Source organism: Impatiens glandulifera, chromosome 6 (assembly GCF_907164915.1).
Source record: "Impatiens glandulifera chromosome 6, dImpGla2.1, whole genome shotgun sequence".
NCBI lineage: Eukaryota > Viridiplantae > Streptophyta > Magnoliopsida > Ericales > Balsaminaceae > Impatiens > Impatiens glandulifera.
In genome coordinates, this window is record NC_061867.1 from 24,396,667 (window position 1) to 24,411,349 (window position 14,683).

A 14,683-nucleotide genomic window follows, 5' to 3' on the forward strand; every position below is an offset into this window, starting at 1 on the left:
CCTTAGTCGGTTGGAATTTCAATTTTACCTTTGAAAGCCTTAACACAAAAATCTGATTACTATCCCAAGTCTTATTACTAATGTAACAAAATCTTTTAGAAGTAAAATATGTGCATACAATATAAGTAAATACGTGTATACATTATATATAAATTGGAACCCATGAATAAGTTCTGGCTTTTCGAAAGAAAAAAATGTTTGCTTGTTTTATATTTGTCATTTAGGTTAGGCTACGTCCGAGAATTATAGACCTCAATCACGCAGTTCATGAACAACTAACTAGAAGGTGAAAAATCCGTACGAAAGGCCTTGCTGCTTCTAGTTGAAGTTTTACATAAGACGAAGCCAATTACGTAAAATGCAATAGTAAACTAGAAAGGCAATAGAGACAGTAACTTTTAATAGGATTTAGATTTATTCATATCTCTTCCTAGTAATTGTTTTGAATACAAATTTATGCTTTACTTGTTTTTGAACCAATATTTCAATGCAAATTGAAAAGTGAGGAAAAGATGGGTGCAAATTGAAAAGTGAGGAAAAGATGGGTTGACTACGAATACAACGTGAAATATTTGATGCATAACCATCTGGAAGTTTGATATTCTCTAATACTTCTAAAAACTTGTTCATCTCATCTGAAGACATAGTAAAGAATGCTGGAGGGACATAATATCTATCTTGACCTTGTTGTTTGAGCCATAAATCTTTTTTGATATTCATCTTTTGCAAATCAAGACGGGCGTTTGCATTATCTTTTGACTTCTTGTTAACTTTTAATAAAGTATTCACAATGTTGTCACAAACATTCTTTTCAATATGCATAACATCAAGATTGTGACGTAACAGATTGTGCTTCCAATATGGAAGTTCAAAGAAAATGCTCTTCTTTTTCCATGTCTTTTCAAAAACGCCCGTAACTTTCTTATTAAGTTTTACATAATCAAACATAATATTTTGCAATTGTTCTAAGACTATTGATCCACACAGCATAGAAGGAGAGGACCTTAATACTTCTTCACCGTCAAAAGATTTTAAGTCAAATCGATAATTATGACTTCGATCTAGAAAACGTCGATGACCCATATAACAAAACTTTTTGCTATCAAACAAATATTTCGAACAAGTATCTTTTTTACAACAAGGACATGCAAAAGATCCATAAGTACTCCATCCAGTTAGATTACCATAGGCTGGAAAATCATTAATAGTCCACATTAAAGTTGCATGTCGTTTAAAAATTTCTTTCTTTGAAGCATCAAAACTCTCCACACCAAACTCCCAAAATTGTTTCAACTCTTCAATAAGAGGTTGTAAATAAACATCAATGTCATTTCCCGGTCCAGATGGACCGGGAATAAGCAATGACAACATCATAAAAGCTTCCTTCATGCACAACCAAGGAGGCAAATTATAAGGTATCAAGATCACAGGCCATATACTACGATTTACCCTCATTATTCTAAATGGATTAAACCCATCAGCTGCGAGTCCCAACCTTACATTACGAGAATCTTTAGCAAAATTTGGATAAAGAGAATCAAAAGATTTCCATTCTTTTTGTTGGGTCAAATTATTTTGACTATGTGTTGAAATAATTTAACCATTGAGATTTTGATGATGAAATGACTTATGAGTTTTGATGCAGGTGTATTAAAACAATATTTCATAAGACTTGGCTCTAATGAGGGCTATTAGACCGATTTTGAGAATCAGATGCATAGAATTAGACGTACAGTCTAACTCATCGGAGTTAGACGTGTAGTCTAATGAATGCATAGAATTAGACGTACAGTCTAACTCATCGGAGTTAGACGTGTAGTCTAATGAATGTATAGAATTAGACGTACAGTCTAACTCATCGGAGTTAGACGTTTAGCCTAATAGACGTGTAATTAGACGAATGGTCTAATAGATACACGGAATTAGACGTAAGTCTAATATATTGAGAATCAGACGTACAGTCTAACTCATCAGAGTTAGACGTATAGTCTAATTAGACAGATGGTCTCATAGATACACGGAATTAGACGTAAGTCTAATATATTGAGAATTAGACGTACAGTCTAAATCATCGGAGTTAGATGTGTAGTCTAATATATTTGAAATTAGACGGATAGTCTAATTTATGCGAAATTAGACGTGCAGTCTAACTCAGTGGAGTTAGACGTGCAGTCTAATAGAAAGTAAAAGTTAGACGTGAGTCTCACTCCTTCAGACAAGTCTAAGGTAGAACCGAAATTAGACGTGTAGTCTAACTCAGTGGAGTTAGACGTGTAGTCTAACTCAGTGGAGTTAGACGTGCAGTCTAATGGTTATTGGATAATTAGACGTGTAGTCTAATTAGTGAAAGTTAGTCGTGAGTCTAACTCCTTCAGACAAGTCTGAGGTAGAACCGGAATTAGACGTGCAGTCTAACTCAATGGAGTTAGACGTGCAGTCTAATGGTTATTGGATAATTAGACGTGTAGTCTAATTAGTGAAAGTTAGACGTGAGTCTAACACCTTCAGACAAGTTTAAGGTAGAACCGGAATTAGACGTGCAGTCTAACTCAGTGGAGTTAGACGTGCAATATAATAGTTATTGGATAATTAGACGTGTAGTCTAATTAGTGAAAGTTAGACGTGAGTCTAACTCCTTCAGACAAGTCTGAGGTAGAACTGGAATTAGACGTTCAGTCTAAGTCAGTGGAGTTAGACGTGCAGTCTAATGGTTATTGGATAATTAGACGTGTAGTCTAATTAGTGAAAGTTAGACGTGAGTCTAACTCCTTTAGACAAGTCTGAGGTAGAACCTGAATTAGACGTGCAGTTAGACGTGCAGTCTAATGGTTATTGGATAAATAGACGTGTAGTGTAATTTGTGAAAGTTAGACGTGAGTCTAACTCCTTCAGAGAAGTCTGGGGAAGAACCGGAATTAAACGTGTAGTCTAACTCAGTGGAGTTAGACGTGCAGTCTAATGGTTATTGGATAATTAGACGTGTAGTCTAATTAGTTAAAATCAGACGTGAGTCTAACTCCTTCAAACAAGTATGAGGTAGAACCGGAATTAGACGTGCAGTCTAACTCAGTGGAGTTAGACGTGCGTGCAGTCTAATGGTTATTGGATAATTAGACGTGTAGTCTAATTAGTGAAAGTTGGACGTGAGTCTAACTCTTTCAGACAAGTCTGAGGTAGAACCGAAATTAGACGTACAGTCTAACTTAGTGGAGTTAGACGTGCAGTCTAATGGTTATTGTAATTAGACGTGAGTTTAATTTTATTAGACCAAGCGGTCTAATAGACGTTACTATTAAAAGGAGATGTATGATTTCATTAGTCTGATTTTACAATCCATCTAACTGAAATACGTCTAATGCTCAGTTTAAGAAGTATGCTTGAATCTAGCATTTCACCTACCCACGTGCTATAGCTATACCCTACTCTTGCTCCACTTTCTATTGAAGATTAGTACAACAACTATATGTAGCCAACCAAGGAATGCCACGTAAGAGAATTTTCCTCACATTATTTATTTTGCAGGTACATCCCTGATGGAATATTCGGCGCACTACCAGTGATGTACGGCCATGATCCTTGTGCTCAAAACCTGCTGTGTACAACGGAGGCTTTCCAATGGAAGAGTGCCACGTATCATTCTAAAGATTCGACCGTTAGCTCCTGCTCAGTATTTAACAAATCTCAAGGACAAAGGACAATAAACTTTTACGAACAAGTATCATACAACGAACAAGCAATCTGTGTTTGCAGAGAGAGAAACTACTTAATCATCTTGCTTACTGAATTCAACTGTGAAGCTGCTTTCTGATTGTACTGTGTGTGAATCAAGAGAGAGCTAGAATCAAAACACCTTTAGCTGAGTGATATTCTTCATCTTGTAATTGAACAGAAAGTGTTCTGTTGAATAGTGAGCTAAGTGTGTGTGTAAACTGTATCTGATTCGAATCATATTATAGTGAATCCTTCTGGTGGTTGGAAGAAGGGGTGACGTAGGAGAGTTTCTCCGAACATTCATAAACAAACTGATGTGTTCTTTCATTTCTGTCATCTTCTCATATTTTATCTTGTGCTTCAAACCCAAGTAAACAATTCCGTCTTGAATCTGTTTCAAGTGTTTACGAGTGTTTGCGTAGAATAGAAAATGAAAGAAATCTCTAACATGATTTCTTTCAAACCGTTTTTCATAAGCTTCAACCTTAGCCAGACCCCCGTCTCAATCGATAAAGCTGGTACTATCACTTTTGAGTCAGCTGGGTGTCACATTATTCCATCTTTAATGCGTTCCTTATCATGCCACACCATCAAGTTTGAGGTCTTTGATGACACAAAGAGACGTTGTAATCTGGGTATCAAAGGAAAGTGCCTCAATATTTTAGCAGCGACTTTTTTCTTCTTCACTCTACTAGACTTCGAAGATTCTGTTAGGTTGTTTGCTTCGTTATTTTTCCATCGAGAAGTTCCACATTTCAAGCAATTATCCACCTTGGTGTCTTTGTGTTCTTTCCAAAATAACATACAATTATTTGGACACGCATCGATTTTTTATACTTAAGACCCAAGTTATCCACAATCTTCTTTGTTTCTTTGTATGAACTTGGAAATGTGTTACTATCCGGGAATGCATCCTTCAAAATTTTTATCAATGTATCAAATGATTGATTGGACCATCCATGTTGAATTTTCACATTATAAACATTCAAAATGAAAGATAATTTGCTAAATGTTTTACACCCAGGCCACAATTCTTCATTAGCATCTTTCAATAATTGATCAAACTTTTGAACATTGGGATTAGAATCTTGAGTATTTGCTTCAACATAGTCATCAAACGTGTTTATGTCTTCTTCATCATTTTCATCTACATCCATTCTCGTAGTTTGTTGTAATATTCCTAATGCCTCCTGCACTAATTGGGTCATATCATTATTAGGTGAATCATGTTGCACATTAGGGATAGGTTGAGAAGTTGATTGATTCGATAAAAATTCACTGTGAGAAAAACATGTGCTATATTCACTCATAATTCCATTGACAACTAAATCATCATATATCTCTCCACAAACTTTTAGCTTATTCAACACACATTTCTTACAAGGACAACGAACTTTTCCACCATCTCAACCCTCTCGAACTGCATATTCTAGAAAATTTTCTATCCCATTCAAGTACTCTACACTAAATCTATCATAATTTGACAAATCAATACGATCTCGACTATCCATGTAGTTGTCAACTAAGATAAACCTAAAAAGTTAAGACAAAATTAAAATAAGTAATAGAAAACATAGAATGACATTGTTAGAGAATAAAAATATAACCTATAGGACTTGTAAAAAATGTTATAAGAGTATTCATTTAGATCAAATATAGTAGAGTGAAAGAAAAATAAACAATATAATGAGGCTACCTAGAACATAATTCATAGCACACTAAATTGATAAGATTTTAATTAGAAAGTGTGAGGAACCATAATATCCATAAAATAATGATTGAGGAAGTAAGTGATATTCAAATCAATGGTCAATCATTCAAAGTACTTGAAAATGAAAATATTAGCAACGAATAAGAAATTCACGGAATAAACAAGTTGACCACGAGAATAATTTATAATGTTCAAGATAATGATCAATTATCTTTAGATAGTTATTAGTTTATTTTTACTTAATGATAATTGTCATGATTTCCTATATTTAAATTGTATCTGTTCATTTAGTAAATAAATATTAGATTTGTTAGACTAATGGATTACTTAGCACAAAAACATGATCGAAAGTTATAGATGAGAAGTTTGTGGTTTAACAAGAAGGATGCAGTTAAAAGTATAATATACAACTTATTTGGTCCACCTGAACGAAAAACGAAAGAGAAATCTTGACAGATCATACACAACTATTGGATCATTCTATGTGATATTCCTTTTATGCATATTGATACGTAAATGTTCTGAAATCGTAATATCAATATAGCATTTATGTAGATCGACAAATTCATACAAAAAGACATGTCCATGGAAAGAAACGAGAAGTGAGAAAACCTGGACAGCAAGAGCAAAAAGAGCGCAATATAATGTAGATTCCTAGAGAAGCATTTAACTCTTCTTGGAAGCAATCTAGTCGGTCTCTTCTCTTTGAGTCAACTGAGATTCACGTAAGACAAAAATTAATGGGCCACTCCAAACAATCGACAATATGTTATTATATAATAACATATTTTGGTATTAGAGAAAGGAGGTCAATGTTGTACGCAACTGAAGAAGAACATGAAGTTAATCTAAGAGATTAAATGTCAAGTTTCATTTTCACTTCTAAAAAATAATGGTATGTTTTTAAGTCATTTTAAAATAATAATAATAAATAAAAAGGAACAATGTTATAAATAATATAAGACTAAACGAGAAATTAATTAGGAAGTAACATACATGATACATCTACAATTATCAACAAGACAACTTAATTCTCATTTTTGAGTTCATTTTAGAATAATTTGCTGCAAAGAATTTGTGATTTATTAAATACATTGCAACTGTTGTTAAAAGGAAACATTAATACTTGATACTTGAATTCCAACTATAAACAAAAACCTAGAAAAATTCCATGTCAATGTTGTGTTTACTCCATATATAGTTAAAGAACAAGAAAACCTTCAAAACTAATAAATATACTTTATTAAACTTTATAAATCAAATAAAACCGGTTCTCATTTGTCGTACATGTTTAAGTAGCTAAGAATAGAAGAAACCAAGAACAAAAAGCTGTAAATTATACAGGGTTTTTGTGTAATCGATCAACAGAGTATTTACAACATAATAGATCAAATGATCAATGGAATTCCTGTGTAAAGCTATAGCACGTTGAAGTGAAAAAATATCTTCCTCATACCACAAGATATGCCTAAATTTTCAACTATTCTATAGACAAATGGCTCATTGGGAATACTCTAGATTCGAAACAAGCTCGATACTGCTACAAAATATGAAATAATTTCCTCATACAACAAGTTTTTTGGCCATGTGTAAAACTTAGCCTTCACATTGCATATTCCCTCGTCTAATTGGACCATGAACAAATCGTACTATAAGTTTATCAAAAATAACAAATTGATTATCAATACTTAAATTATTCAAGAAAATGAAGAACATACTATAACTAGTACTACATTATCCATTGCACAAATCCATGTGGATTACAATAGAAATAACAAGCTACAAGAAACGCTAGAAAAATATTTATATAAATAATGATGGATCATCTTAAACAATGGCATATCTACTTATGGAATATCTGGGTGGTAGTCCTGGTGACCCAAAATATTAGATATATATATATATGATAAATTTTGTGAAATATGTTTTAGCTCGGATAAATTTTAACAGAGCATTACTTCTCACATTAAATGCAAAGTACATCACAATAAAGTAGGAAATGAAGGAGCTTATTAAGATGAAGATGCTCTCACCTCTCTTTCTTTCGTAGCAATGAAGTCGTAGTCTCTCGAACCAACAAAGCCTAATCCGAAGCAGCTACAAAGCGCAATATGTATCAAATCAATCCTTAGATTTTAGACCTACAAAGCGCGTATTTAACTAAACACCAGTAATCATCACCTAATCCGAAGCAGCTACAAAGTAAACCCGACCTAAAAATCAAAGAAGGAACAAACCCAAGGACAGAAAGAGGCAACACTTAATATAATCGTTCCTCAATACTAAAATCAAAAGATCTAACAAGAAGGAATAACATTTTCATCAACGAAAGATTCGCAAATCAAATGCAGACATTGATTCTTACCTAGAATCATCGATAACTTCCTCGATCTGAATAATGAGTTAATCCGCCATTGGTTCGGAGTTCGGACTAGTCATCGTCTATACGAAGTTGTGCAGACTGCAGAGAGAAAGATGGTTCAGAATTGAATATTCACTAACGATAGTTACGCATTTATATAATCGATTGGATACGCGCACACGGTTTATTATTAGGTAAAACACTAGGTCGGAGAAGAATGTAACTAACCTCGTGTGTGCGACAATCTAGCTGTGGAGAGTCGAAGGATGATAGTGTAGATGAAGGCAAACCCTAATGGTTGGAGAAGAATGTAATTATCCTTGTGCGCGCGACAATCTGGCTGCAAAGAGAGGAGAGTCGAAGGATCAGAGTGTAATTAATGGTTTTTAGCTGATTTGATAACAATCAGGCAAAGGATCTGTGAAGCGGCAGAGAGAGGAAAGTCGAAGGATCAGAGTGTGATTAATGTTTTTTTTTCTGATTTGATAACCACCAGGCAAAGGATATGGGAAGCGACAGAGAGAGGAGAGTTGAAGTATCAGGGTAAGCGGCAGAGAGAAGAGAGATATGTGAAGCGGCAGAGAGAGGAGAGTTGAGTTGAAGGATCAGGGTAAGCGGCAGAGAGAGGAGAGATATGTGAAGCGGCAGAGAGAGGAGAGATATGTGAAGCGACAGAGAGAGGAGAGTTGAAGGATCAGGGTGTGATTAATTGTTTTTTAGCTAATTTAATATCCATCTGGCAAAAGATCTGTTAATGTGTTAAAGCTTTCTAGAAGGACTCCGTTAATAACTTGATTTCTAATTTCAAAATATATATAAGTTAAATTTTTATTATTAAATATAATATAATGTTTAATTTATTTATTTTTGGTTATATTATTTTTTATTTAATTAAATTTAAATACTAATTACATAAAAGACAGATGTTAATAAAAAAAATTAATAATGTTATAAAAAATTTAAAAATTATGAATTCAATTTTAATGTAAATAAAATTTTAATTCAAATTTAATTAAAGAAATTTAAAAAGTGAAATAAAATATTTATAAAGTTTAAAAAATAAAACATAAAAAATATTAAATTTAGAATAATTAAATTTTAAGGTTTTAACAAAGTTTGTATATAAAAAAATAAAGGTGGTGGTATATATATACAAAGGTTGACAAAAGTTTTTCTTTTTATAACTTTTACCCACGCTTGATAAGCGTTGGCATATAAAGGTGGTTGAAGGTGTATTTTGTTGTAGTGTGAGAATCCTGAAGGCTAATCTAGTGATCCAGTTAGAACAATCTAGCAAAGGAAAAATTTCAAATGCTTGATATAATTGAGATAAAAGTGAGTGATGCTAGAAAGGTGTTTCTTCCACATGACCTTCAATTGCCCGATCTCGGGAAATTTAGGGGAAACAAAGATCTGACTATGTACATGAAAGTGCAACTCAAATTACGGATCCACCCCTTTCTTCTTACGCCAAAGATCATGGGCCCTTTTACGGTTGAGTTATGCTACACTATCCAAAATTCCTCACGCTACCTTGACAATGTAGCCCTAAGGTGGTATTTAAAGGGCAATATAGCTAGTATCAACACAATTACAGAGTTGGACGAGGCATTTATTGAGCGCTTTAAGATTTATCTAATCCATAATAGTCCGGAAAAGAAATTAAAACATGTTAAAAAAGGTAATAGTAAAATGTTTGATACATTTATTTAGAGATGGATAAAGGTAGTTGCGGTAATAGTTTTGGTTCAAAAAAATAAAAACAATCGAAATAATTCTAGAGAATTTGAATTAACTGTATAGTAGCATCGAAGACGTTCACCGACATGGAAAAGTTTATTACAATAAGCACAAATCTTGACGATTCCTACTCTAAAAGAAATAAGAGGGTAGATAGTGGATTTCTACACACAAATATATTATAATAAATAATTTTGGAATAATAGATATTCATACATAATTACTAAACTTAAATCTAAATAAAATAATTAATTCAAAAACGACATTATTTAATTAGAAATATTTTGTAAAATATCCAAAAATGCATAAAATAAATAAGACTAATGCCTAACATTGGAGAGGGTTTTAACAGGGTCGTTGGAAACCGTTGTGGGCTACAATGTGTGGCTGTTGATAGTCATCTAGTAGAGGGTCGGTAGAAGTCAATCTAGAACCATAACCATACAAACCAGACGAGTAAACCCAGACTCGGCTTGGTCAACTCACATATAAAATTGTTGAGTTGTGGAGCTTACACTTATAATAAACTTTATAAATATTAATTAGAGTTTAATGTTTTGTGTTTGTAGTTAAGCATAAACCAATAGATATTTAGGTTGTATTATCTGAATTCTTACCTTATAAATATGTTATTGTTAAGGGTTTTATATAAAGACAGTATTCTAGAGAGATAAAGAGTGAGTAAAAAACTATGTACTCCTTTTTCTTTATAATGAAATCTAGTGGCGACTGATAAGGACATACCTCTTTTGAATGAACCAATATAAATTTATGTCTTTTGTGTTATTACTTTCTTGTATTTTTATAGATAATTTCAGACAAGTCAGATTTAGGGAATTCAAATCCTAATAACTTGTATTAGTGTTGTTAGGTTAGATCGGAATATTTGAAATGATGGCAAGCGAGAACAATATAGGATATGAAATTGGAAGATTCGATGGAACAAATTATCCGTTTTATAGGATGAAAATTGAATATTATCTCTACGGAAAGAAGCTGCATGTTCATTTGAGTGAGAAACTAAACAATATGGATGAAGCTGATCGAAAACTCCTTGATAGACAAGTTTTGAGAGTTGTTCGATTAATGCTAGCCAAGATTGTGTTATGGTTGAGAAATAAAGGTTGCGGTCCTAAAATAATTCCAGCACCCTCCACAGTCTTAATGTGCACTTGGGCTAGATTTTTATTTTTTGTTTTAATATTCTGTTTTATTTTCCCTTTCTGTTTTTCAAACTGAATTATGTTATTTCTAGTAGTTGTTGTAACTGAATATTCTGGGGGTAAATCAACACTTATATAAGGCTGATCTCTCTTTCCCAAGGAACCATGGAATAATGATTATATGAAATTACTTGTGAAAGTTCTTCACCCCCATTTTATTTTATGTTTTGATTATTTATTTTGAACTGTTTGGTATAGACATCCAGTATTCTATTCTCATCCTTAATTCTTCTTTCTCCTCATCCTAAATTCTTCATTACAAAACCCTTTCGATGCACTTTGATTATATATTTCTCACCCGGTCCTAGAGATCAAGAACTCGATGCTTGAATTCAAGAACCCATAAACACTAGTTACAATTCAAGTCGTAACATCTTGGTATCAGAGTAAGACGATTCTCAAATGATAGAAATCCGCCAACAAGTAGAGATGGATGCTCTAAAGACCCTAATCGAAGTCTTATCTCAACAGTCAACCTCTATGCATGTTTCTCTTCAACAAATTATGACCGAATTAAGTAATAACATGGACAGAAGGTTCAATGCCGCAGAAAAAACACTGGTTGCAATTGAAAGTAGTGCGTCTGGGAATGGCCAAGATCCCCGCACCAGACCTTACAAAAATGCTTCTTTCTACGGTCTTCCTTAGAATCGCCCCTACCATCCTAGCCAACACTATGTTCCTTCAACTCAGCTAACCAAGGTTGATTTTCCTCAGTTTGATGGGCCCTATATGGGGTCTGGATAATATCCGCCGAGAAATTCTTCAGGGTGGACAAGACTAAGGATGCAAATAAACTAGAAATTTCCTCCATTCTCTTTTCTGGCGAAGTAAGAATGTGGTATGGATCATATCTCTAGAACCGCAACCATATGGAAGCCATGACATGGGATGTGTTCAAGAGAGATCTCTTGGCACAATTCGGGCCCTCTATACATGACACTCCAAATAGACAATTAATGAATCTGAAACAGGTTGGTTCTATTCAAGAATATAATCATACATATCAATTTCTCAAAAATTATATAGCATGCCAAGGGAATATGTCATAGATTGCTCCTTGTCCGGCTTGAGGGAGGAGACTGCGAACTGCATCAGGTTGCGATTTTCTGGGTCTCTAAACAAATCCATAGCCATGTCCAAGGTCCAAGACGCAACGTATAGGTCCCTAATGAGAAGTGGGTACTTGTACATTGATGAAGCACCGCTGGTGCCCAAGCCATCTAATATTAACACAGACTGGCTGAGTACCAACCAGAATACTGACATCAAGAATTCTTCCCATGCGTCTTCTTCAAGCATAAACAGGGCTACATGAAGCAATTAGACTCGGCTGCAATGAATAAAAAAAGGAAGAAAGGCATATGCTATACTTGCAATGAAAGGTGGGAGCCCAGCCATTGGTAAAAATCCAAATTATTCATGGTCTCGGCTAATCATCAAAAAGTCTAAGAACCTACTCAAGAACCAGTCTTTGATAATCAACTTTTGTTGTTTGGAACAGGGGATGAACCAGCCATATCCTCTATTGACCGATTCTAAAACTTTTCAAACGATCCAAATTCATGGCAAGATTGGGAACCTACCGGTGGTGATGTTGATTGATACAGATAACACCCATAATTTTATCAATAGTAGGATTTTGGATAAAATAGGACACAATTGTACGCCCACCCAAGCGCAATCGGTTAGAGTGGCTGATGTATCTAATATTTTATGCTCTAGCATTTACAAAGACTTGAAATGGTCGATAGAAGGAAATGACTACCAAACAGAAAAGAAGGTAATTTCCATGGAGGGATATTATATTGTGATGGGCATTGAATGACTAATTACTTTAGGTCCCTCATCTTGGAAATTCGAAAAGATGACCCTTTATTTTGAGAAGCAAGGCAAAACCATGGTTTTGCAGGGTATCCCTCATGCACAAGTCAATATGATACAAGGCAACCAACTTTAAAAGACCTTGGAAAATATAGTGTTGCTGCCATGGTGCAAATAACGAACAAATATGAAGGCCAAACTGTTTCACTTACGACAATGACGTTGGAAGATATTCTTGAAGATCTCCAGCAACTATTTGAAGACTTCAATGCTCTATTCCAACATCCCGAAGACTGACCACCACTCAGAAGGATAATTAGAAGTCATGGCTCTTTTGCTACCCCTGTGGTGCTTGTCAGGAAAACAGACTTGGCCTGGATTTTTGAAGAAACTCTAGAGTATAATCGGAGCTGGAAGAAGTTTTTTATATATCTTCTCAAGGTCCTGGCGACATTGCAGCAACAAAGGTCAATTCTCAATAACATAAAACTTAACTTTGGGTGCACACAAATTTCCATGGGCGGAGTGGCGACTGACCCGGTAGTGCTAAAGACGATAAGGACCCGACCAACTACACTACTGAAAAGATGTTATCAAAGGCTTTTTAAGGATTTCCGTCCTATATTCCAACACTTTCTGGACCTGCTGAAAATTCGACCGACCAACAAGAGAAAAGAGTTCTCTTTGAAGATAGGAGCATGCGCATTAGAGGTTGACCAGGCCACAGTCTTTTCGTCGAGGACGACGAATTTTGAAGGGAGAGATAATGTTACGGTCCAAAAATAAAGGTTGCGGTCCCAAAATAATTCCAGCACCCTCCACGGTCTTAATGTGCAATTGGGCCAGATTTCTGTGTTTTGTTTTTATATTCTGTTTTACTTTCCCTTTCTGTTTTTCAAACTGAATTCTTTTATTTCTTGTAGTTGTTGTAACTAAATATTCTGGGGGTAAATCGACACTTATATAAGGCTGATCTCTCTTCCCTAAGGACCAATGGAATAATGAATATATGAAATTACTTGTGAAAGTTCTTCACCCCCATTGTATTTTATATTTTGATTATTGATTTTGGATTGTTTGGTATAGACCAACACTATTCTCTTCTCATCCTTGATTCTTCTTTCCCCTCATCCCAAATTCTTCATTACAAAACTCTTCTGTTGCACTTTAATTATATATTTCCCACCTAGTCCTTGAGATTAAGAACTTGATTCTTGAAATCAAGAATCCATAAACACTAGTTACAATTCAAGTCGTAGGAGATTGTTCTTCACAATGTAGCAAAGAAAAATACCAGCATGTGTCTAATGAAAGATCTCTCTAATATGTATAAGAAACTATTTGCTAATAAAAAGGTATATTTAATGAAAATTCTCTTTTACTTAAGAATGGTTGATGGTGCTTATATCACTACTTTTTTAAAGGAATTCAATATAATTGTAAATCAATTTTTGTTTGTTGTGATTGATTTTGAGGAACAAGTTAGTGCCATGATTTTGTTAGCATCTCTATCAAAGAGTTTGGAACATATGAGACCATCAATTAGTTACTCTGTTGGAAATCATAAATTGAAATTTATTGAAGTTATAGATCGTATTCTTGCTAAAGAGATTTAAAAAATTGATTCTGATAAAACGTTCAAAGGTGCTCTAAATGTTGAAAATATGGGTAGAAGTAATTATAGAAATTTCAACCGTGATAAGCGCATATCTATGTCGAATAATATGAGGAGTCAGTCCAAGTGCGGATCGATATTCAATTGCTGAAATTATGGTAAACATGGTCACTTGAAGAGGAACTGAAAAGCAACGAAGATGAACATTGATGATAAAAATTATGCGGCCAATGTATTTACAAAAATTGTCATTAATGCATTGCTTATGTCAGTTGATAGTCTGATAGACTCATGGGTTTTGGACTCGGGAATGTCTTTCCACACTACTACCCATAAATAATTAATGGAAAACTATGTGGTTGGAAACTGTGAGAATGTTTATCTCACATATAGTGAGCAACTAGATATTGTAGGCATGGGGACATCAAATTAAAGATGGTAAACCGCTCTGTTTGGATGATTAATAAGGTGAGACATATTTCATATTTAATGTGTAA